Source organism: Apodemus sylvaticus, chromosome 3, assembly GCF_947179515.1.
Source record: "Apodemus sylvaticus chromosome 3, mApoSyl1.1, whole genome shotgun sequence".
Classification (NCBI taxonomy): Eukaryota; Metazoa; Chordata; class Mammalia; order Rodentia; family Muridae; genus Apodemus; species Apodemus sylvaticus.
The window spans coordinates 45236616-45261099 of NC_067474.1; positions in this window are offsets into that span (position 1 = coordinate 45236616).

The window sequence follows — 24484 nt, forward strand, 5'->3', positions numbered from 1 at the left end:
ACAATGGAGTACTATTCAGCCATTAGAAACAATGAATTCATGAAATTCTTAGACAAGTGGATGGAGCTGGAGAACATCATACTAAGTGAGGTAACCCAGCCTCAAAAGATCAATCATGGTATGCACTCACTGATAAGTGGATATTAGCCTAGAAACTTTGAATACCCAGGACATAATCCACAAATTAAATGATGTCCAAAAAGAATGGAGGAGTGGCCCCTGGTTCTGGAAAGACTCAGTGCAAGAGTATAGGGGAATTCCAGAACAGGGAAATGGGAAGGGGTGGATGGAAGAACAGGGGGATGGAAGAGGGCTTAGGGGACTTGTGGGGAGTGGGGACCCAGAAAAGGGGAAATCATTTGAAATGTAAATAAAAAATATATCAATTTTAAAAAAAGGAAAATAATGAAAATGACTGTGGCAAATATTTCCAGAAAAAAATATCCCAAATGAGGGAAGTGTTTGTCCTAAGTTGCGTTCATCAAGTCTGATGCTGAGACAGGGATTGACTGGAAAGCTGTATTAGGGATAATCTGAAGAGAAATAAAAATGGCAGAGGAGTGAGACAGGGGAAGAGACAGAAATGGATGCTGGGTGGAAATCTACATCTGCAGATGCCTGCAGATGGTGGTCCTGGGCCCACTCACTGTGGACAAACCTAGGTCACTGTACCCTCACTGATCCCCTCGGGGTTAACGGAGGTCACTGGTCTGCAGGCATCCATGTACAACAGGAGGAAATCTAAGTGGATTTGAATGGCACACAGATGCTTTCTGCTGCAGGTTTCTCTGCACGAGACTGAAAAGGTAGCAGCAGTCCATTAGAAAAGCAGGCAATCCACAAAACCGAGCCAAAATAATCAATGAGCCTAACAAAATATATTGATCCTCACAAGTAATCAAGAAATACAATTAAAACAACGGGGAAATTGCATGTCAAGTGTATCCAGCTGGCAAGATTTTAAAAGACTGATAGTCCTCTGGGGGAGAGGTGCTTTGTGAGAGCTTGTAGAAACATAAGCTCTGGAAAACTCAGAACGAGATAAGCTAGGAGACACCTTGAATGATACATTATGCTAATTCCACTCTTGAGGCAGTAACCTAAAAAAAAAAAATCACACATGCATTTAAGGATGCCTGCAGAGGCATGCTGGGAGAAGCATTATTTGTAACAGGAAACAAACTGCAAAGGTCTTACATTTCTCAATGTGAGAGTTCTGTTTTTTAAAAAGTTGAAATACATATACACTTTATTAAATTGTCACTGAAGTGATGGTGTTTACTTTCATTTACCAAGACAGTCTTAACCTATCCTATTTGTGTAAACACAAGTCTATGCATTCACTCTGGATTGCCTCTGCCCAAGGGCATCGTGCCTAGCCTGAGGCTGTATTCTCAACAGTTCTTGGATGAGTTTCCTGTCTTAAAAGAAACTGAGTCATTTTATTAATTCATAAGACTATTTCAAAATCACTGTACATGGCATGATATCCAGTGTACTTGTGATTAGAGTAACACAATTATTGTAGTGAGGATTCATAACACTTGAATCATTACAAGACAAAACCATCTATTAGCAACTGCAACATTACTTGAGTTCTATTTAAAGTCAAGTAGCTTCTGCGAGTCTCGTGACACCTGTCATCTGATTTTGACTGATTCTTTGGGCCTAAGGCCTCAGTGGTGCTCAGGCAGCATGAGGTGAGAGGAGGCAGGCTCCCAGTCCCTGGAGAGAGGCTCCTTGATTGCTGTTCTCATCCGGGGCCTCCTCCCCATCATAAACTGGAACACTGAACACATTCCAGGTGTTCTTCCCCCAAATAATCATCCTCCATCTTCTTTAGTCAATCTTGGATTCTAGCATCTCAGTACCTGAAATCCTTTTTATCAGGATTCACTTTGAGGTATAATCAAAGACATTCTGATCAGCCCAAAGCAGTCTGACTTTTCTGACCTGTGAACTCCATGTACACTAACAGAGTCTAAATGCATGTGTGCCCTCACCGCAATGGTACCCTTATTAAGTCGCTTGGAAAGAATAATTATCTATAACTGGATATTTTTAGTTAGATTGTTATCAAGCAAAATCAACTCAGTTTTACAGAATTGACTTAAGACATTTATCTCCCACTAAAATTTTACTTGGTCTATTGATATCTTAACGTTTTATAGGATAAAATGTTAAGATAAGCCAACATATCCACTATTTAATAATGGGCAGCAGTATATTTGATTCAAAGGCACTGTGTATAGTGTGTCATAGGTTATCAAATATGAGAAGGAAAGAACAAGAATAGAGCATTGTGACAAAGGATACTGATTAAAAACAGGACAAGACAGGAAGGAAAGAAAGAGAAAAGCCCCAGCATGCCACTGGAGGACCAGGGTTCCAATCCTCAGGTTCTTAGATCCTAACCCTGAGCTTACAAATCTGTGCATGGGGTTTAATGGGCTGCCTCGAAGCCTTGATGCACCCATGGGGACCAGCTACTTGGAATCACTCAGTATTTACAACTGAGGTTAATCCTGATTAAAGCAAAATTTTCATTCAATTTCCTTGTGTTGCTGTTGCAACTTCTAGTAAATTTATAGACTAATAGTGAGCATATTACCTGCATACTTAGAGAATTGATGTTTTAATATTAGCTGGCAGCTCCTGGCACAAGGAACAGCTTGGCGGCTCTTCTGGAAAGGAATATACTTAGTGTACAGTCTATACTTGTATGAAAAAACGTGTATGTAGTATAATATGTAGTGGATATATACTATGAATATTTAATTAATACAAAATAAAAATAAATAGCATCCAGAAATGTTAGTCTATTCATAATAAAACTAACAGTGAAAGTCAGCAACTTTATAAAATAAATGAGTGAGGGGTATAAAACACTGCCTGAAGAAGAAATAAAGCATTGTGTGGTAGTTGTGAATTAGAAGACACAAAGTTATGAAGATGCCAGGTTTGTGCCAAGTCTACCGATATAACCAATGCATGTGGGTAAGATGCCAACTGCAATTCTATGCAGCTTGATGTATAGATAAATGAGTAAAATTTGATGAGTAGATACAATATTTTTCAAGTGAGCAAAATATGTAAAATTCCTTTGCAATGCCTTAAAACATGCTTAAAGCTCTCTCGCAACATGGCATTAATTTAGGGCCTACACAGAAGGAATCAAACAGAACTATGAAGCCCTACAGATAACATTACATTTTGTGGCAGCTTTGGTTTCTGCACAATCACCTCAAGGACCACACAAAAGTCCTTTCTGATACAGTAGGAGATTATCTGATAAGAATAGGAATATCTTATGATAAGAACGGGATATCTTAGACCATAAACAGTAGCAAATAATAACTACAAATCATTTACAAAAATCAGAACTTTCACAGTTTTTAAAGAACAGATAGATACATGCCTTTACTCACTTGGAATCAAGTAGACGTTTCTAGATAAAATACGCAAAACCTATGTGGTAGAATTTTCCCCTAATGAATAACCACCATTACAAGAAACCACTCACTAGGTAAGAAGGAGGCGGGACTTCTGAGTCAGAGGGAGGAAGAGAAAAAGCAGGAGAAAAGAGAGGCCCTTTTGGGGTCAGGGGTGGACAAGGGTGGCAGACAGAATGTAGGAAGCTGGATGCTGTCTGTTTAAAATTGAGGATTTATAACAGATTAGTTTACAAAATTAGGATGCTAGGTTCTGTGCCCAGCGATTGTGTTACCTGTTGGTGTTAAACTAAGTTTGTATGTTGTTTTCCTTCACATGGGCACTCAACTGGGTTCCAGAGAAAGGTACAGCAGCAGAGCGTGGTGTGCAAGAGCACACCCTAGCCAGCCTAGGGACTTTGGAAGTGTGGGGTGGGCATGGCAGCAGCCAGCCATGGGAATTTAGCAAGCCTGGTGGAGAGTGTGGAACTCCAGAGAGTCAGAGCCAGCCTAATTGAGACAGGCCCTGGCAAAAGGGAATAATGTGATCTCAGTCTGTCTGCCGAGTTGGATATAGACCTAGGCTGCTGGCCAGTGCCTAGCCAGCGATAACATGGGTTGCTTTTTTTATATTTCATGCAACAAACCTCAAAGACCCAATACAGTAAACTACAAAGGCTACGATGTTTCCACAGTGCACAGCACAAAGTTAAACGTCAAGCCAAACCTGGAATAGTTGTTTCCAGCCAATAGCTATAGTTGAGGGTAACTAGTAACTCCAACTATTTAAAGAGCTCCTTCATGTATCGAAGAAAAAAAGAACGTTGTAGAAAACTAGGTGAAGGTTCAGAACTGAATAAGAATCACAAAAGGCCAAGAAACAGGAGAAAAGGCTCTGAAGCCAGATTGAAAATGAATCATAAACAAGAAGATGCCATTCACACCCTCCCCACCCCACCCCTGCTTTACAACTCCTGATCATTGTGTTCGATGCAGCCAGTAAGGACAGGCAGTTATTTTAGTGGTATGAATTATCCTGACTGTTTAGAAATAAATCTAGTAATAGTAAATAAGATTGGTGTTCATAGTCTGTAAGCTTGGAGTTCCTGGTCTAGGTGTTCATCTGCAGATATTTTCACATAACACTCCTGTAGGTTCAGCTCCAGGGGATCTGATGCTTCTGACCTCGGAGGGCAGCCCCACACATGTGCAAATACCACTACAATCATAGATATATAATTAAAAATAAGATGGATCTTTGCAAACACAAGCAAAATGGTGTGAACTTCAAAAACAATGTTAAGAGAAAAATGCAACGTGGTTCTAATATATTTTACACTGTTTTGTTTGCTTTATATGAATGTATTTATCCCATGTTTAATGTTCTCCACACTGATGTCTAATATTCTCCACCAATCACAATGGATATGCCCAAAGTCTCCCATGCTATATTATTTCGTTTAATTGATGATCCTGCTGAGTGACCAAGTGAAGTCCCATAGCTGGTATTTGGAAAAGGATTGTTCTCAGTCTACTGATGGGGATTAGTTCTAATGCTTTGTCTTCATTTGGCTCCCAAAAAGCCACACTTCCAGGCACTGAGGGTCCCTGCCCCCAACTGGCTTTGATGAGTAATAAAGACTTGCTGTACAGCCAATGGCTGGGCAGGGAGTTGAGGGTGGGACTTTTAGATTGCATAGGCAAAGGACTAAAGGAGGAGGAGAAGAGGAGAATCCCATGACAGAGAGATCAGATTTAAGAACTGCAGGGGAGAAATCATCCAGCAATAGCTCTTGGTGGAGGAAATGAAATGGGGGAGCAAAGAGAACAGACTTTAAGGCCGGCCACTCCCCCAATTATGTCTGGGGTAGCAGAGAGGATATATAGATTTTAAAAGATGTTAGCTCAGGAATCCCAGAGGGGAGTGTGTGCTGCCTGCGGGGAGGTTTAGAAGTGCCCAGCCATTGAGCTAGTAAGGCATATCAAAATTAGCTGGAGTGTGTGTGTCTTTCACTTGTGAATCCAGAGCTCTTAGATGGGTGCTAGGCCCATCCGGAGCCAAAGCAGATTAACTAATTCCCAGCTATAGTCTACTCATAACTTCACTCTTTGCCACTCATTGATTTGTTAACTGAATCATATAGCGTACTACCATTAATATTCATTTTTAAAAACACCAAAGAGGCCCGAGATCCACTGGGTAATGATTTTCTAGAATGTGTAAACCCTGAGGTCTGTCACTAGCAACACCACACACACACACACACACACACACACACACACACACAATCAAATAATACTATGTAATAGTCAAAGATAAAGTCTTTTAGAGTTGCAAAAATGTAATTCATAATCACATTTATAATAATAGTATTGTAGAAGCCAGGGTTCTATTTAAATGGTGTGTTCTGAACGCCTTGTGTCACTCCCTTCCTCTGATCCATGCCTTTCCCAGGTGAAGGAACTTTGGGTTACACCTGCACGGTGCCACTTCAGTTCACTCCCTAAGGCAGTGAGCAGCGATGGTCCGGGAAGCAGTCACTTCCAGGCACAGTGTCACCGCAGCCATAGTCGAGCAGTCTTTGATATGTCTGTGACTCTAGCAGGAGTGTTTGAAGAGACTAGGAGTGGAGAGGGGTGGGGGTCAAGACAGGGAAGTGAACCTCTTCTCAGTGCGCTGCAGTTCACCCATCCCAGCTTTAAATGGGCCTGTGCAGCGAAAACCAACCAGTTTGGGCTCCGCTACCGGTTCAGCCTACAACGTGGACACTTCAAAGACTTCAAAGGTAGGGGACACAGTACTGTTATCAGGAGGGAAACCGAAAACGCGGGATTTAGCAAAGCTTTCGGAGGGTGATTCGAGCGAGGGCTTGAAGTGATTTCCACTTAAATGCACGGCAAGCGAGTGAATAAAAAAGGAAGAAGAATCAAAAACATAATAGGCCAGAGGAAGAAGAAAAAGATCTTTTTTTCCTCCTTTGTTAATGCTATAGAAATATCAGTTCGGAGGGCTTGGTGGGATTTTATAAAGCCAATGCCTGGATTCCTGCAGCAAAATGCAGGGGGCTGCTCTTTCATGTTTTCCTGCTCGGCCCCATTTGAAATAATTTATAGGTAAAATGAAAATTTAATAGGAGCCCACTCCTTGCCAAGTAGCATGCTAGGGGCCTCAATCTCTGCTTTCTCTCCTTCCTCTAAGAACCCTACCCAGCGGCCCAGTTGTCTCCTCCTCACAAATGAGTAAACTGAGGACGGGGTGCTTAAACCGCATCTTCCACAAGCACGCACAACTGAACTCTGTCTAACTTTGGAAGCGCCTCCTTTTTGACAGTGCCCTGCGGACTTATGAAAAGTGAGAGGAAGGGGTCTAATCTAAATCAGCCTAAACACCATAATTATGCCTAATTAAAAATACTCGTTTTTTAATTTACTTACAAGCTAAAAATGCTTTTTAAACCTCCTCAAAACTCACTGGGGGTGGATTTTGTTTGATCCTATGCTTAGTGGTTTCATAAGGTTTTAACTAGTGCCCATCAGCAGTAATGGTGTGGATTGCAATGTGCACTCTGGGGCTGAATGCACTCTCTAAAGGTTTTCTGGCTTCCAGTGTTTGGGTTCTAAACAATTAGAAAAACTAGGTATGGTTATAGCAAGAGCCTTTCTAATTGAAAAATATAGGGTTTTTTTAAACCAATGTCTCTATGAATTGCTTGGCAAAATGAATATTGTTTAATTTTCATTTTGAATTAAAGACTTGGAAACCTGAGTAATATAGAGTCTAATGATGAACGGAGCTGCGCCAGGCTCCTGTGAGAGCCAGAGCGATGTATTAAAACAAGAATTATTTTGTGCACCGTGCTGTACTTCACCACTGGATCCTCAGCAGACTGCAAAACCACTATCCAGATAATGAAATTATAAAAGAATTTTAATTTCATGTTAGAACTTGTATTACAAATTATTAAGGAAAGAAACAGGAGAGAAAATAATTTTCAAGCTTATTCCTCTTGTGTATCCAAACTGGAGGGGATTTCTGCTCAGAAGGTTTGTGCAAACTTTTATCAGAGGTTGCAGGAATATTCACAACACAAAGTCTGCTTAAGGCAATATGAAAGTATTTAAATGTCCGTGATGGAGCTCAGGCTATAGCTGAGCACTGGACTCCTTATGTAGTGTGTGCAGTCTCCTCATGGAGAAAAACATAAAGGACATGCAAGAGTTGAGTCAATAGTACATAAAAGGTCATTTTCAAAGTTATGCTGCCTGGATTCACATTTTGGATGCACGAACACACACTTTGGTAGCATCGTAGCTTATTAAAGGGGCCAGGGCTAAGACGTTCCTCCTTTGAAACAAGAACACCAGCCTGAACTAGGCCAGGGACCCCATGTAAACATACCCAGAACAACTGTAAGTGCACGCAGAACCGATCTACCTGGTCCCTCACAGAGCCGGGCCTGAGCCTCGCCGAGCCTACATCAGATTCCTTTGCAAAGGCTGAGGTTTGAACTATGTGAAATAACTTCTACGCAGCCGTTCTCTTTCCAAGGAAGCAAAGGCAGGTTGTCAAAAGCCTACAGTGACAGGAGTCAAGTCGACAGTGGAAGAATATTTGGAGATCTTTCCAGGTAGGAGCTTCTCCCTTCATTTCTTCACTCTGGCTGAGAACAGTGAGAGGCCCCCAGCTGACATGTGGCCAGAGTGAGACACGGCAGCTTCTGCTGGAGGTGACCAGGTCTGTACTGGCTGAGAGGCTGGAGCATGGTCCAAAGCCGCCAAGCGAGTTCCTGCTTGTTTTGTGTTTCCCACAAACTCAGGCCAAGTCTTAATGGAGCCAAATTGGTCCTCAAGACGTTCACTAAATTACCACAGTGGGGACATAAATAGTCATAACTGCAAAACAGTAAGTTATTGCAACATAATTCACAATTCTGAATACTCTAATTGTTTCAATTAGGAAAACACATGTATACTCATGTGAGGGCACACATAGGAACACATATAAATCTATTAAGCTCAGCAAAATCTGAAAGCTTTGAAAGGTATTTAGCTGCTATCTTTGAGAAACTCCATGGCTAAAAGCAACTTGGGGAGGAAAGAGTTTATTTGGTTTTTACTTCCATATCACTGTTCATCGTTGATGGAAATCAGGACGGGAACTCAAACAAGGCAGGAACCTGGAGGCAGGAACTGATGAAGGGGTCATGGAGAAGTGCTGCTTACTGTCTTGCTTTTCGTCATTTTCTCAGCCTGCTTTCTTATAGAACTCAGGACCACCAACTCAGGGATGGCACCACCCACCACGGGCGGGACTTTCCTACATTAATTACTAATCAATATATGTTGCACAGGTTTGCCAATAGACACATCTTTATTCATTAGTTAATTCATTATTTTATTTTATATCCCAATCCCAGTACCCCTCCCACCTCTCCTCTGAGTCCAACCCTTACAAATCTCTCCCTCCATCACCTCCTCCCCTTCTCCTCAGAGAAGAGGAAACCTCCTCCACTTGGCTACCACCCTGCCCTAGGACATCCAATCACAGCAAGACTAAGTGTATCCTCTCCCACTAAGGCCCAACCAGGCAGTCTAGTTAGGAGAAGGAGATCCAATGGCAGGCATCAGAGTCAGAGACAGACAACCTCAAGAGGCAGATCTTCTGGATGAAGCATTTTCTCAATCGAGGTCCTTCCCTCTCCTGGGAAGCTAGCTTGTATCAAGCTGACATAAAAACTAGCCAACCCAGACGCCAAAGCAACCAGAGAAACAACCATGCTCACAAGTAAAGTCAGGCTACAGCTTTTTGTTCTTTTTCACTCATTAACCCAAAGAGAAACATTCTAGCAAAATACATGAAGCACTTTTTGTCTAGAAAGAAACTATATAATTGGGGCTTCTCATTTTAAAACCAACTTACAATACTGAGCTTACCCTAGACTTGGGAGAGAAATAGGAGAAAGATTAAAGTTAAGAATAAGGCATCTGGTTCTGTGTCAGTGGCAGACCCACTTGAAGTTCCTGTTTGAATATCAACAGTGTAATCAGTCTTTAAAGTCGATTTTATCCTCAATTCAGTTTCAAGTGCTAGCCACCTGCGACAAGCTCTAATGAAAGTTTGCAGCTTCAGTGCTGTGGGTAGCAGTGTGCTCCCCAGTTCTCTCCCAAGGCTCTGGAGCTGACAGAGGCGCGTCTTTGTGAATAGTCACACAGTTTCCAAAGCATGAAGAGTGACTTCCACAGGACATGCAGGAGTTGAGCACAGAGTCATGGGGAGGAATCAAGAAAGAGAGCAAAACCAGTCTTTGCAATTAAGATATATGGAACCTTAGGCACATTACTTGGTGGCTTTTCAGTCATTATTTCAATTAATATAACATACAGCCACAGCATACCTTATACAGTTTCACAAAACTAGCTCACTAGATGAAAATAAGCACAGGTATGATGAGGTAACATCAAAATTTTTTATTTTGTTTTTACTGATTTTGTTTCTCTATTTCCAGTCAGAAGATGCCTGCCTGTGCTCTGCCTTTGGGTACTAACAGCAAAAGTTGCTTGAAAGAACAGGTACATATCACTAGGCTCTGCTTTGGGTTACAAAAGCTTAAAAACTCAAAGAGGTTTCAAAATCATGGAGAGAACAGAAAATGTATGACAAAATCTGTATTTTTACCTCAGTGGGTCTCAGAAAGATCTCAGGACTTCAGAAAGCAATTACTTTGCTTTGCCCCAAGGAAAGTGAGTTTAGAAATCTCAGACTCTGCAAAGCGTGGTGACATTAGTGCGGACAACGTCCGGCTTGAGCAAGGGGTTCCATACTGCTGCAAACAAAATGAAGGGCTTTCTTGTCGCCCTCCTCTCGAAGGAAGACCTTGAAACCCAGACTGAATCCATAGTGTGGTGGAAACCAAAGCCAGCACTCTGTGGGAGGGAAAAGAAGATACTCTATAAGGTTCCTTGCACAACTGAGTATGTATGTGTGTTCATTACCAACACTTAAAGTGGCCATTTTAATACACTTATGTACATAAGTGTAGAAGAGAGAAAGGGAGGGAATAAGCAAGAGAAGCAAGGAGAGATATAGAGACACAGAGAGAGAGGACAGAGAGGTTATTCTCACTTTATAATTCTAGTAGATGATGGAATTCTTTCTAGAGGAAGTTAGAAGATGGCTATAGTATTGGCATATCTATTCTCCACAATAGCCAAATAAACTAGAATTAAACTGATCTAACTTCCAATAAATTCTTCCCCTTCACATTACTGAATTTAAAAATATCATATCTCGGAGGGCTCAGAGAGTCGATTGCTTATTGACTTTCTAGTGGGTCCATATAGTGTAATGAGTCTTTATATCTCTATTCTTAAATTGGTTATTGGATTCCTAAGATTAAACAAAGCAGATGAGAAAAATTACAGTGTTGGAAATTAGGAAAGCTGGTCAAATGAGTACATCATTATCCTATCAAAACTACATTTAAACTTTCCAGAATAAATATTAAAACACTAGAAAGGCTGCTTTTAAAAGCTTCTTCTAACAAGCGGTTCTTTATAAATTGATTATCTTTTTACAACTTTACTTACTATAATATGAATTTCTGTCTCCATATAAAAGTCTAATGGCTTTCTCTAGATTAGATAATAAAGTCAGTTCCCAATTTGAAAGAATTTCTGCTATGGTAAGAGACTTATAATGAGATTTTTCTCCCCCCAAAGGACTTAAAAATAACACAAAAAATTCGGAACCTTGGACATAACATAATCAGAATATTATTTTAAGAAAAACTGGTGACTCGATGCTGTGTTTAAAATGTTTTGGAGGGGAAACAGTGACGTCATTGCTTCCCACTCCTTATGGCGCCAGCTTCTTGGCCCTGGCACAGCAGCGCCCTGTTCCCATTCAGCCTCCTCGCAGGCCTTTCCCCAACATGTGATCTGTCTCCAGACTTTCCTGTCTTTGCTGGGAGTACCTAGTTTCTGAAGCCTGTCTCCTCGCATAGCAAACTCCTTGTTCTGCCATTTCCTTTTCTCTTTCTTGAATAGAGCGCTGCACACCTACACAGTACTCGTCACCCACACAAGATGGCCCTGTGCTGATATTTCCAAGTGATTCAAACATTCACTCCCCGACATAACCCTAGACTGAACCATAAGGCGTAATCATACCTGGGGAAGGAAAACAGAGAGTGAATGATGTCCCCATGACAGCTGGAGACAGCTTCTCCGCTCCAGCATTGAAGCCTTCCTTGCAACCCTGTTGAAGACTAGGAACAAAGTTTCCATGTGAGGCTGATATGCCCTGATGAGTCACGGGCGAAGTGTTGAGGACTCATTCCTATTTCACACATAAAGATCAAATCACATATTAGCTTTTGGAAACTCCAGGGGGCGGGGGCAGTTCGATGAGGCTCACCCAACCCGCTGCATATTTCAGTACTGATAAATCAAAGTGACCTCTTGACGAAAGTCATCTTCAAAACACAATAGCACTGAAGAGCAGTAGTCTCACAGGAGACACACAGGGCGGCAGAAAGGGTGAGACTGGAAGCTGTGCGCTCCCGAGACACGGTGCCATTTTCTGTAACCAAATCACCTTTATAGAAATTTGCCAGAACAAATGGGCCAGAATGCGAATGAACAGAATAAATCAGAATATAATCAGTTTCCACTCTATTCTGTATTGCTCCTGATGAAATCGTCTTACCACGTCCTGCTGAATTTGCCATTATCTCCTGTTCTTGGAAGGGAAAGTGATCCCAAAATGGCCTAAATAATATCTGAAGTGCATTTTAAATGTAGGGTCTGTTTGGTTAGTGTGCTCTATTGCATTTTAAGGACAACGCTAGAACTATTATGTATTTATTCTCATAGCTTTCTTTAGTTATTTGGCAGTACTTAGTTCAAACTGCGCTTGTGAAAACTCGGGTATCCTCATGTTTAGGTTACATTTCTTCAGGTCTCTGAAATAGCTCTGCTGTAGCCACACAATTAAACCGAAGGAGACGTGGCGTGAGTGCTGTGCGCAGTGCTACTCCTCCTGCCAAGTTCCTCATTGTATTTTGCTTCTTGCTACCACCAAAGAGCAGACTCATAGCAGGTGGTCTTTGTGCCCCCTCCCTGCCCCCAAGAGCCCATTCTTCTGGTTACATAAAATTAACTCCAAAATCCATTCAGTTATCTACCTGCTTCTCATTTCTTTGTTCTTGAGTCATATTTGACTGTTTAGTGAATCATGTAAAACTTCAGTTTATACAACTCCCAGTCTTGGGTGCTTGGAGAGAACATCTCCGCTTCAGGTCCCATGGATCAAGAAATAGAAATGTTCCAGGAAGCAGGTATTTCTGGACCATGTGAAAGGCCCTCTCCTTTTAGCCTTGAATTGGGGGATTACAGGAGTTGGGTTCATTTTTCTTCTTCTTTATCTGCTTGGAGTGGAATATTTGGAGCTTAAAACGGCTTTCTTTCCATAAGCCTCAAATGAATTATAATTCAATGTATTCAAGTATGTGAGAGTCAAAGAAAGGTAGAATGACACCTGGCCGTGTTACCTCATCAGAAGAGAGCGGGGATTTACTCATTCTGGTTGAGACCCAAGGTTAGGTCACATAACATAATATGTCGTGAGAACCAGAGCAACTGTGGGTTTCATAAATCTGTGCCTGAAAGCGTGTGCTCCAGGCATGGCATTGCTCTCCCAGATGTGCCTGGTATGGTGGTCCTGCTGAGGCAGCACACAGGCTCACTATCCAGTGGAAGCCCACTTCTAATCCTCATCTAGGATACCTAAAGAAAACTGACATCCAGGGGGAGCCAAGCTCTTCTAACCACATAGAGAAGAAGGTGTCTTTGTTCGCCTGCAATGACAGGAGATGTCACTCACTGCAATGTCTGGAGGGCAGGCACTAAGGGTAGCAGGGTCTACACTGAGCATCCGGCTGTGTCAACAGGTAGTTCTTCTGAAACAGAGGAAGTGAACCAAGAAGTTGCCCAGCACAAAATCGTCTAGAAAATGGGCAGATGTACTGAATCCAGAAAACTTACGGCTCTGAACTATTGTCCGGCTTTTTCTTCTCTATTAAAGAGCTGTGGTCCTGGGGAGGTTTCTTTTGGATTCAGCTTCCAGGAATGTCTCTGGCCTTTCAACATGGAGGCTAACCTCTTAGACTCTGGAGAGAAGTTTCTAGAATCTGAGAAGCGTTTGACAGAGCGAAAGAAGGCATTGGCATCAAGAGCCCAGCCTGACAGCCTTGTGAAGAGGAGCAAGGAACCCAGGGACTACTTGATCTCTGAGAGTGTTTAAATATTATAAAATTCAATAGCTTTACAGAGGAGCGAATGTATCAGGAAACTTGATTTCCTCTCCGTGTGCTATGTCTGTGCTCAATTATGGTTGTTGGGAGGATGCAAAGCCATTAACCACATGCCATGTGAAGATCTGAAGAAATGAGATGTCTAAATCTAGAAATTGAAAGTTAGGTACCTCTTGAAAGTGCAAACAACATCACCACCTAGTGTCCAAAACCTAAAAGTTAAGTCCAATGTCTCTGACCTGTAAAGAACAGCTGGGTTACACAGAGTCAAGTTGGTGTGTGATGGATGTGTAAGAGTCATAGAGTACCTGCACATTCTCAGTCCTAACCTTCAATCAATGCACTACCTACAATTTAATAATACATTTAGAAGGTATCATGTGCGCAAACCAGCTAACCAGGAGATAAGATGCGTTTAACTAGGAACTCTGATGGTTTCTAGACCAGAATACAGTGTTAGGGAAAGGCTGGTTATTTCCCCCAAAGGTTTTTCTTTCTAAAATCCGATAAAATGCAGTGTACTAATATCTGATAAAATATGTTCCTTACCCATTTTTAATATTGTACTTACAAATCTCAAAAAATGCACATATAATTAATCATTTCCATGGTGTTTACTTTATCTAAGTCTTTAAAAGATAGAACATCCCAGGAACCCACACAATGACTATGGCACTACTTTTAACATTGACTCTTAGCATTCCCATGATGCAGTGAGTTCCCCTGAACTACCTCATCATCCCTCCATGGTCCATCTCTCCTCAGGTTAGCGGGCTTCTGCGCCAACATGCAGAAGCCCATGGCCAGCAAGCATATGTCTTTAATGTAGACTTAAGAGCACTGCAGTCAAGATGGAAGAAATCACAAGAAGATATGCAGCATGGTTTTCTTTTCCCATCCCACTCACAGATTCATCCCATTCACAGACTGAATGAAGCCTCTCTCCCATTTGTACTAAAGACATGATTTGCTGGGAAACCTTCGACTTCCTTCCTCCTGGGTTACTGGTACCCAGTGTTAAAAGCCTGGGGGAAAGAGCTAACAGTTCTAACAATGCTTATGCCAATGGTCTGCCTTATGCTGCCTGGCCAGTGCCTTTCCCTCTGGTTCTGATACCTTAGCTGACCTCTTGTCACATGCTCCTCCTCAACAGAGCCCTGGCTTAGCTGGGGTCCTTGCCCTTAATCCCACTGTTGCCTGAGGGGGACAAGACTTTAATCAAAGGCTTAATTCTAGGATCCTCGAGAAGGGGCAGGATCCTATCAGAATCACCCAGGGAGGTTTTCCTAATTATAGCCACAACCTCCTACACATACACAACCCACGATTGATTTCCTCCCAGGATGACTGTTTCCCGCCCTCAGGTGTGTGGGAGAGGGAAACAGAAGCTGAAACCCTTTGGCTTTGAGCATTGAGAGCAGAAATGTTAATCTTCTCTTGATTCAGATGGAAAAATACCTCAAAAGAGGGAAATGAAACCTTGTCTCCTAAGGATGAAGCTATAATAAAACCTTAATTAATTTGGACCCCATTAATTCAAACTGTGTGATAATTAGAAAAATGGTTAGGTTAAAGTTTACCTTTCCTCTAGCTAAGGGAAAAGTGGCTGCAGATTACTTCCCTGTACCTGGGAAAAGTGAATTTGCTAAGCAAATTAGTTACTTTTAAAGAGAAAAACATCCACCAGGCCAAGCAAACAGGTAGTTTTTGAGACCGTTTAAGAGGCATCTAAAGCGAAAAAAGCAATTATAAGGATGAATATCCCCTCTCAGGCATCAGAACAGCATCCCTGGACTTTGATAGGCTGCTTTCATGTGACATAGAGATAATTTTGTTTCTAAACTTCACACATCCTAATCTTCCTTTCAGTTAGTCCATATGTCTATAGCTTACTGAGTTCAGCCTACTGATAACTCAGAAAGCTTGTTCTGGTTACCATACACTATATTTGTGCCCCAGGTCCCATCTTTTGGCCCAGGACCTCTTCTTTCACAGCCCAGAAAACAGCTAGAAACAAGGTAGGGGACACAACACAATATATCCCTGTATCACTCCGTGTCACCATTGGTCAAAACCAAACTTAACCTTAACAAAACCTTCTCAAGGTTGTTAGGTTCATTAGATTTTGAAAAATGTAATGGGGAGACTGAGGTGCTAGCAATCCCTGTGGCCCTAATATTTGCAGAAATGGAAAAACGGTTTTCAATAAGATTCAGCACTTAGCTTTATTACAGAGCTAAGAGCCTTTCCTAAGCAAACATAGAGTATGTGTTTCCAGGAAAGTAGACCGTAATTCCTAAGGTTCCTTGAAAAGGTAATCCTTTTCTTCATTGCCTGCCTTAGGAAAACAATCCCCAATGCTATGTAGCCTCTTCTGGAGTCACTAAGCCAGTTGTGAGCAGTTAATGACTAGCCTCTGAATTATAATAGTTAACTAAAGATTTTCAGTTACTATTCCTTCCGCCTCATTATTTCAACACATCAAATAGAAATAAGAACAAAAAGTTATACCCCGTATTATTATATTTACCCTATTCCATTTGAGTTACTTTAAAAAAAAAGAAAAAACAATTGCTTGCTGAACCCTGGGGCTTTGTGAACTGAAGTTCCTGAGTTTGATTTAAAATATTTTAATTAAGTAAAGCCTGTGCCCCAGGGCTTCCTAAAGCAATTTTCAAAACCTCACAAACAAACAAACATTATACCAAAGGCCTGACCATTGAGAAACCACAACCATTTCCAGGTGGTCACTTTTAACTTCGATTTACTATGGAGAGAAATATTTTATTTTAAATGACAACAGTAAATCACAAACATAGGCAATGTAGTAGTGAAGTTATATGCCCTGGGCATGGTGAGAAAGACAGAGCTCACCACAAAGTCCCTTCAGCTGCTGGGGAACTCATGAAATGCAACTCTTGCTGGACCTGGACCTAATTTAGACCTAGGGTTCTGTGGCTGTTACTCCACCCACAGTGTTAGGGTTTCGTTTTAGCAACATGCATATGTATTTCCATGTGGCTCTTCAAGGAAGCCCAATGTGAATTGTGATGTTACTGTAAGGTTTCTCAAAGCAGGATCTCCAGCATCATAGGGGAGGGAGAAGAGGAGGGAAGGGGAGGGAAGGGCGGGGACTAAGAAATCCACATCCTTAGGCCTCTGCCCAGATCTACTAAAGGGAAATTATGAGAGCAGCCATCCAAGAGCCTACCAAGACATCCTCAGACAATTCTGATGAGTGCTAAGGAGAAAGAACCATTGAGTTAGAACAGAAACTTGGGCAATGTGTCTGGAAAGCACTGAGATTTCCTAATTGTTAGTTTCCTTGTCTGCAAAACTGATTTTGAAAAGCAGTGTTACCTAACTCAAAGAGTTGCTTTCAAGAAAAGAAACATGCATTTTATGTAAAACTCGTCCTACAGTTTCTGGCAAAATTCAAGGAGGAAAAGGCACAATTAACCAATCACTCAACCCAGGACTCTGGGGAGCCTGGAAGCCTTGTTAGGAAAGGAGAGTCCTTGCTATCTCCCTGGAAGGATGGCCCCTAGTTGGCCAGCCAAAGACTTTGGGCATATGGTGAGTCCTTTGAAGATATGTGCTTGAATTTGTCCAATGTATCTACTTGCCTATTGTTACTCCAATGGGTATGCTTGGACTAGGGCATATAAGGCAGGACATTTTCTGCAGTTAGCAAAAGCCAAGACCATTGCTTGGTACAAGTAAGTAAAAGATAGTACTTCTCTGCCTAAGAAAATTCTTGTGCTAACTAAGCTAAAGGAATATTTGGCTTATGGGACACAGAGGTGTGAAACCAGAGCAGGGGGTTGTAGATAGTGGCACAGAGAGCGACAGAAAATGGGGAACAGGGACAGCAGAGCTCTGAGTTTTCTGTCCGGCACTGTGGCCTCTGAAGTTGCCCTGCCTCTTTTCCATTCTTAGATGCATAATCTGATTATTATCATTACTAAACAAACATTATAGCACATGGTTAGGGTAAAAGAAGCTCATCTTCAAGCCACCTCTAGAGCTTCTGATACTTCCCTATGAACCCCTCAGGTGGGTTTCTTAGTCCCCGCCCCTTCCCCCCCTCAGTGTAGGGAGCACTATTACCCACACTGTGGCATTACAGCTGTGCTGCTGGAGTCATGATTGTGTTGAAATTATTGCTAAATTGCTTAGTTTTGTTTTGAGCTTTTCAATTCCCACAAGTACACCACTAAAATTTCTAATGTCGCAAAAGGTCCCAAGAACACAGAAAGGATGATAAACGTAGGCTGGAGCCAGGTTTTAACGGTAAGTTTCTGCTCAGTTATTCTGCCCCTATGCCTTACCATTGAAACATCCTTTGATCCTGTCTTCCACTAAAATGAATTTCTCCAGCACAGGTTTAAAACTTATATTTGTATTCCACGTGGAATGCTCACAGTGACATGACCCACCGTCTCATTTCTCTTCTACCCTTCTGGAATTGGCCCCATAGCTTGCTTCCTGCTTCCAGGACTGAATTCTTAATTGGCCTTATCTCCTCCTGATCACCTCTGGACCAGGCGGTAACCAGTCCCGGGGGAGGAGAGCACACTGATGAGAACAGAGAGTGCTTTCCTCCCATTAGCCAGAATAGCCCTGGGACTGCAGGTCTGCTCACAGGGAATCAATTGGACCCATACAGCTCAACTCTCTGCAGCTCTTCAACCCCCTACCTGCTTTTCCAATATCATCTTATCAGTTCCCTTCTGATCCAATCCATTACATGAAACTGAAGTATACTTCATCTATTAGCTGCTCCTTTAAAATTCTGTTAAGACTCGGGGAACGGAAAAAGGCAGAAAGATAAATGCTCAAAAATGGAAATTTTGGTCATTTTGAGAAAGGGGTGTCGAAGTCTGGATGCTTGAGGAGTTTCATTATATACTTCAAAGTGAAATTAGCACTATTTCTGGGTTTTAGTCATCCTTTTGAAATACATATCCATGCTTATAACATCGCTTCTCTTACTCTTAGGAAACTCCTTTTTAAGACTGATTGATCCTCTTATCTCTCCCTGAGACTTCTTGGCCTTTGAAGAGCATTTCCTGTGTCATTAAAACTTTCATTTCCAGTTCTTGATATAGACAACAAACACCGCTTCTCTAGTTTTATGGGGCAGTTGGGTCTTTGTCATTAGCAAACATTCTGGCTTTCTGAGATGTCAATTTGTTCGTGAGTACATCAAAGAGGCTAATTACCCCGTGAGTCTGGCTTGGCGCTTTTGGCCTTGCTAAAACAGCTCCTTTACAAGCTGGGTGGCTGTGGTGCTCTCAGGTCACAGCTGTCTCTACAACATGGGATGATTAGAATAGACAGAGTTCTTAGGCCACTTGTGCATCCTTACCAAACATATTCTCAGACTTGATCATCTTACAGGTGACAGAATGACAGATAAAAGCATGGCTTTTTTTTTTCTTTTGGTGTTTTGGATTTGGTTTTTCCGAGACAGAGTTTCTCTGTATAGCCCTGGCTGTCCTGGAACTCGCTCTGTAGACCAGGCTGGCCTCGAACTCAGAAATCCACCTGCCTCTGCCTCCCAGAGTGCTGGGATTACAGGCGTGCGCCACCACCGCCCTGCTGCATGGCTTCTTTTTAATTTCAACTCCCTCATCATCGCTGTTAATAGAAAGGAGAGAAGAATAAATTATATTCTCTGGAGAAACAGGTTTTCTGCACTGCAACAGTTCGGTTTCCAGAATCAGCCATAGCAAGAGAGGTAACCAGCCAACCACCTCATATGTGCTCACGCTTCTAGTTATCCGTGCTCAAACTGCTAGTCACCCAGGCTCACAGCACTAATCATCCATGCTCACACTTTCTCCAAAGCCACAAAACGAGGCCACCAGCCAGGGGACACAAGAGGGGCAACCTGCAAACCACCTCATTCCACACTACCTTTGGGGCCTCAAGAGAAGAAAAGGGGCGACTTTCGGTTGGGAAGAGAGTCAGGGAACGTGAGGCTACCATGTTGGACATGTTCAGGTGTCTACACAGTGTCAGGATCTTAGGATGAGCTATCTGGCAACAGCAAATGATCTCTGAAGAGTCCATTTCTCCAAACTGCTTCAATTTATACCCACAATTGGCCACTTATGCTTCATGGACATACGGTAATTTTCTTCACCATTTGAAAAAGTGAAGAGCATTTTTAAGTTACTTTGAGAACTCCTCACCACATGGGACTTCTTTGGGAGAACCAGCTCCAGGCTCACACTCTATTGGATTCTGCTCCTGGGCCAAGGAAAACCTCGACTTTCATGGGCAGCTAGGCTGACACAATAACTGAGTGCTGGCATAACTATACCTCTTTGGCTGTGATTTAAATACAACCTTCCCTCTTGTCCCTACCATTTTCCTTGCTGTTAGAAAATAAATGGAAAAAAGACAAGTCAGCTACAATTATTGTCATGTCTTCCTAATTTCTTTACAACACAAATAGTATTGTTTTGAAAGAAAGCTTTATTTCTTTCACATGCATACACTTGACTTCACAGAATAAGTTCCTGGTACTTTTGAGAAGTTGTTTAGAAACAGTCATTTTTCATGAACTCTTGCTACCTTTATTACTCTTTTACCCTGTGGTTTGCACAGGACGTTTTACTCAGACATTGCCCCTTGGCCCCAGCAGAATTCCTTATCTCTTGTTATCATTAAGCAATTCTCTAATGTAAGCACTGTAAAGAAGCCTCTGTCCCACTTTCCCAGTTAGCATCTAAACATTCTGATTGCAAAAACAGTAAGTACAGTTGGTCTATTTTATATTCAGTCATTTGGATAAGTGTCTGGAAAGATTGTGTTCATTCATTGTATTTCTTTAGTGTCTTGTACAAAGTATCCATGAAAATGTATTTATGGATTAATCAATAGGTGGATGAATCATACATGCACTATGTTCTATGGAAATTGTTTTGACCTTTTAAAATAGACTTCCTATGCTGTCGACATTTCATTTACACTCTCAACTGCCTATTTGTTAAATAAAGGAACTCATGACAATGGCACTAAAGAAAATGTACACTGAATTTAAATTGCAACTTATCCATTAGCAGACTGTTCACATTAGAAGTAGAAATGAGAAATATGATACTTGTAAAATAAAGTTGTGCTCAGAACCAGAAATGATGTGTCTTAAGTGCCTGTTACACAGTGATAATTCTTCACATACAGGTTACTGTTGATTTTGCACTACGAAGCAACAAGTGGAACAAACCATCCATCTGTGCCGGCCATCCTCAACAACTCCTGATAAGAGAGCCCGCCATGCTTAGGCATGATCTCTTATGTCTGAGGCCCTATCATCCTTCCCAGAGAGCCAAACCAAGGCTTAGCGTCTGAATCAAAGAGGTTTCTACAAGGTTGGCCAGCAGCCCCTGGAATTGTCTGTCAATACAACAGCAAGACTAGAGTTAACAGTGACGTCCAATCTGCTCTAAGAATCTTCTTTCCTGTGAAGTTTACCAAAGACAATGAGCGGCAGAGCAGAGCAGGGATTTGGGGGGATCCTGTGGAGAGGAAGGTGCTATGCATAAGGAGAGTAACAAGAAATAGAGTTACAGATAGGCGGTGGAAGCGGAGAGAGCAATGGAGAAGCCCACTCGGTTGAACTGCCTTAGTGAGTGGTATTTGCTTCTCATGGGTCAGATCACCTAGCTGTCGGGCTGCGAGCAGCCAACTGTCTGTGTCTTTTTATTTCCCTTTTTATTAACCTTTGTAATAAATCCCCTCCATGGGATTGACCTCGTGTTCCCTGTGACCAGCCTGAGCAGCCCCAAGCAGTGATGAGAATGAAGGCTACAAAGCTAAAGGGAGGTGCTGACCTAGAGCCGAGTCTGTCACCTCCCTGTCAGCTCTTTAGTCTTTACCCTTTGGCTGCCATTTCCCCTCCACCTAATCAATTCTAGTGTTAGGACAGGCCTTCAAGGCCTCTCTCTCACTACCTCAGCATAAAGACAAGCATTTAATCCTTGGCCTTGATCTTTCCTTACTTCTCCTATCTGGGGAAGGATCACTGAGTCCAACCGCCTGCAAACCCTTCCTCAAGAGGCTGAGTTTCTGGAAAAGTCCTCCCTTCAGCCTCCCTTTTTTCTTCTTCATTCAGCCAACGAGTGAGCATTCTGAAGCTCTGCTGATAACTTATCTCTTAAGAGGCTTCACTTTTGAGAGGGAGACGAAGGGCCGGAGGAACAGATAACATTCCTATGCTTCCTCACCCCGCCCCTCTTACTCATTCTGTTTGGTTGCTCCTCAGGAACATTCTGCCATTATTTTCCCCTCCTTGTTCCACACTCTATCCTCAGAGTGGCCCAAGATTCCTTGCATCAAGCTTCTCAGGACTGTGCCCATCATTCTGTCTTGCTGCTGCGTTTCCTTGTAGAATTTGCTTCCTTGTTGTCAGCACAGGATGTAACACACTCTTATCTCTTAGTTTTCTTTCTACTTCCCCCGTAAAACAGAAGCATCAGAGAGCAACATCTTGTTAACCCCTGTAGTAAACAGTGTCACTCTTCTAACAGATACCTAGTATTATATACCTACTAATAAGATCAGAGCGTATTCCTCCCAGTGACTGTGTCTGGCTCAATTGTTGTTGGTTTTTCCCACTAGACTGTTTCTTATTATTGTTTGACTTTTTCCTCTATCTCGCTTTTTTAAAACCTGTCTAGAAGACTCTATTAACGGCCCTAAACTTTCCTGAATCCTTTAGATACATTCTCTTAAATAAGTAGACTCGGATGTCTTCATTACACTTTTAAAAAAATCAACTGTAGTTATATATTTCACAATCAGGGCTCGAAGTCTCATTGCATAACAGGGTGCTCAGCAACTTAGAATCTCACTATCCCACCAATCTTCATGTTAAAACTCCTTCCCTTGCACTAGATTTCCTAGCTGTGCATGCTGTGGCAAACAGAAACAACTTAATATCCCTTGATTAAGGAAAGTCAATCGTGGATCTGGAGAGATGGGTCAGTGGTTAAGTGTGTGCTGTCCTCGCAGAGGACTGGAGCTGAGTTTCCTGTATCCATGTCTAGCAGCTAATAACCACCTGTAACGACATCTCCAGGGGACTTAAAGCCCTCCTCTGCCTCTGAGGATATGGCCATCATGTGTACATATCCTCACATGGACACACACACACACACACACACACACACACACACACACCAAAGTTTAAAACAAAGTGTATTAAGGAATAGTGATTATTACTTCCTTGTTAAAAACTGCATAATATTGGTACAGTGACAGGCAGGTAGATTAATGAAATAGGATTGAAGACCCAAAAATGAACCCACACACCTATGGTCAATTAATCTTCAACAACAAAGCTGAAAACATCCAGTGGGAAAATGATAGCTTTTCAATAAATGGTGCTCGTTCAACTGGAGGTCATCATGCAGAAGAATGCTAATTGATCCATTCCTATCCCCTTGTACTAAGCTCAACTCCAAGTGGATCAAGGACCTCCACATAAAACCAGACACACTGAAACTAATAGAAAAGAAAATGGGGAAGACTATTGAGAATATGAGCACTGGGGAAAAGTTCCTGAACAGAACACCAATAGCTTATGCTCTAAGATCAAGAATTGACAAATGGGACCTCATAAAATTACAAAGTTTCTGTAAGGCAAAGGACACTGTCAAAAGGACAAAATGGCAAGCAACAAATTGGGAAAAGATCTTCACCAATCCTACATCCGACAGAAGGCTAATATCCAATATATACAAAGAACTCAAGAAGTTAGACCCCAGAGAACCAAATAACCCTATTTTAAAAGAATGAGGTAAAGTGCTAAACAAAGACTTTTCACCTGAAGAACTTCGAATGGCAGAGAAGCACCTTAAGAAATGTTTAACATCATTAGTCATTAGGGAAATGCAAATCAAAACAACCCTGAGATTTCACCTCACACCAGTCAGAATAGCTAAGATTAAAACTCAGGAGACAGCAGGTATTGGCGAGGATGTTGAGAAAGAGGAACACTCCTCCACTGCTGGTGGGATTGCAAGTTGGTACAACCACTCTGGAAATCAGTCTGGCAGTTCCTCAGAAAACTGGGCATGACACTTCCTGAGGACCCTGCTATACCACTCCTGGGCATATACCCAGAGGATTCACTAGCATGTAATAAGGATACATGCTCCACTATGTTCATAGCAGCCTTATTTATAATAGCCGGAAGCTGGAAAGAACCCAGATGTCCCTCAATGGAGGAATGGATACAGAAAATGTGGTATATTTACACAGTGGAATTCTACTCAGCAATTAAAACAATGAATTCATGAAATTCTTAGGCAAATGGTTGGTTGGATCTGGAAAATATCATCCTAAGTGAGGTAACCCAATCACAAAAGAGCACACATGGAATGCAGTCACTGATAAGTGGATATTAGCCCAGAAGTTCTGAATACCCAAGACACAACTCACATATCAAATCATTCCCAAGAAGAAGGAAGGAGAGGGCCCTGGTCCTGGAAAGGCTTGATGCAGCATTGTAGGAGATTGCCAGGACAGAGAAGTGGGAGGGAATTGATTGGGGAATGGGTGGAGGGAAGAGGGCTTATGGGACTTATGGGGAGGGGGAACTGGGACAGGGAAAATCATTTGGAATGTAAACAAAGAATATAGAAAATAAAACAAAGTGTAACCTTTTTTAAAATATAAATTACATTAAAGTGATCAATGTCAGGTTGACATGAGTCATCACTGTCT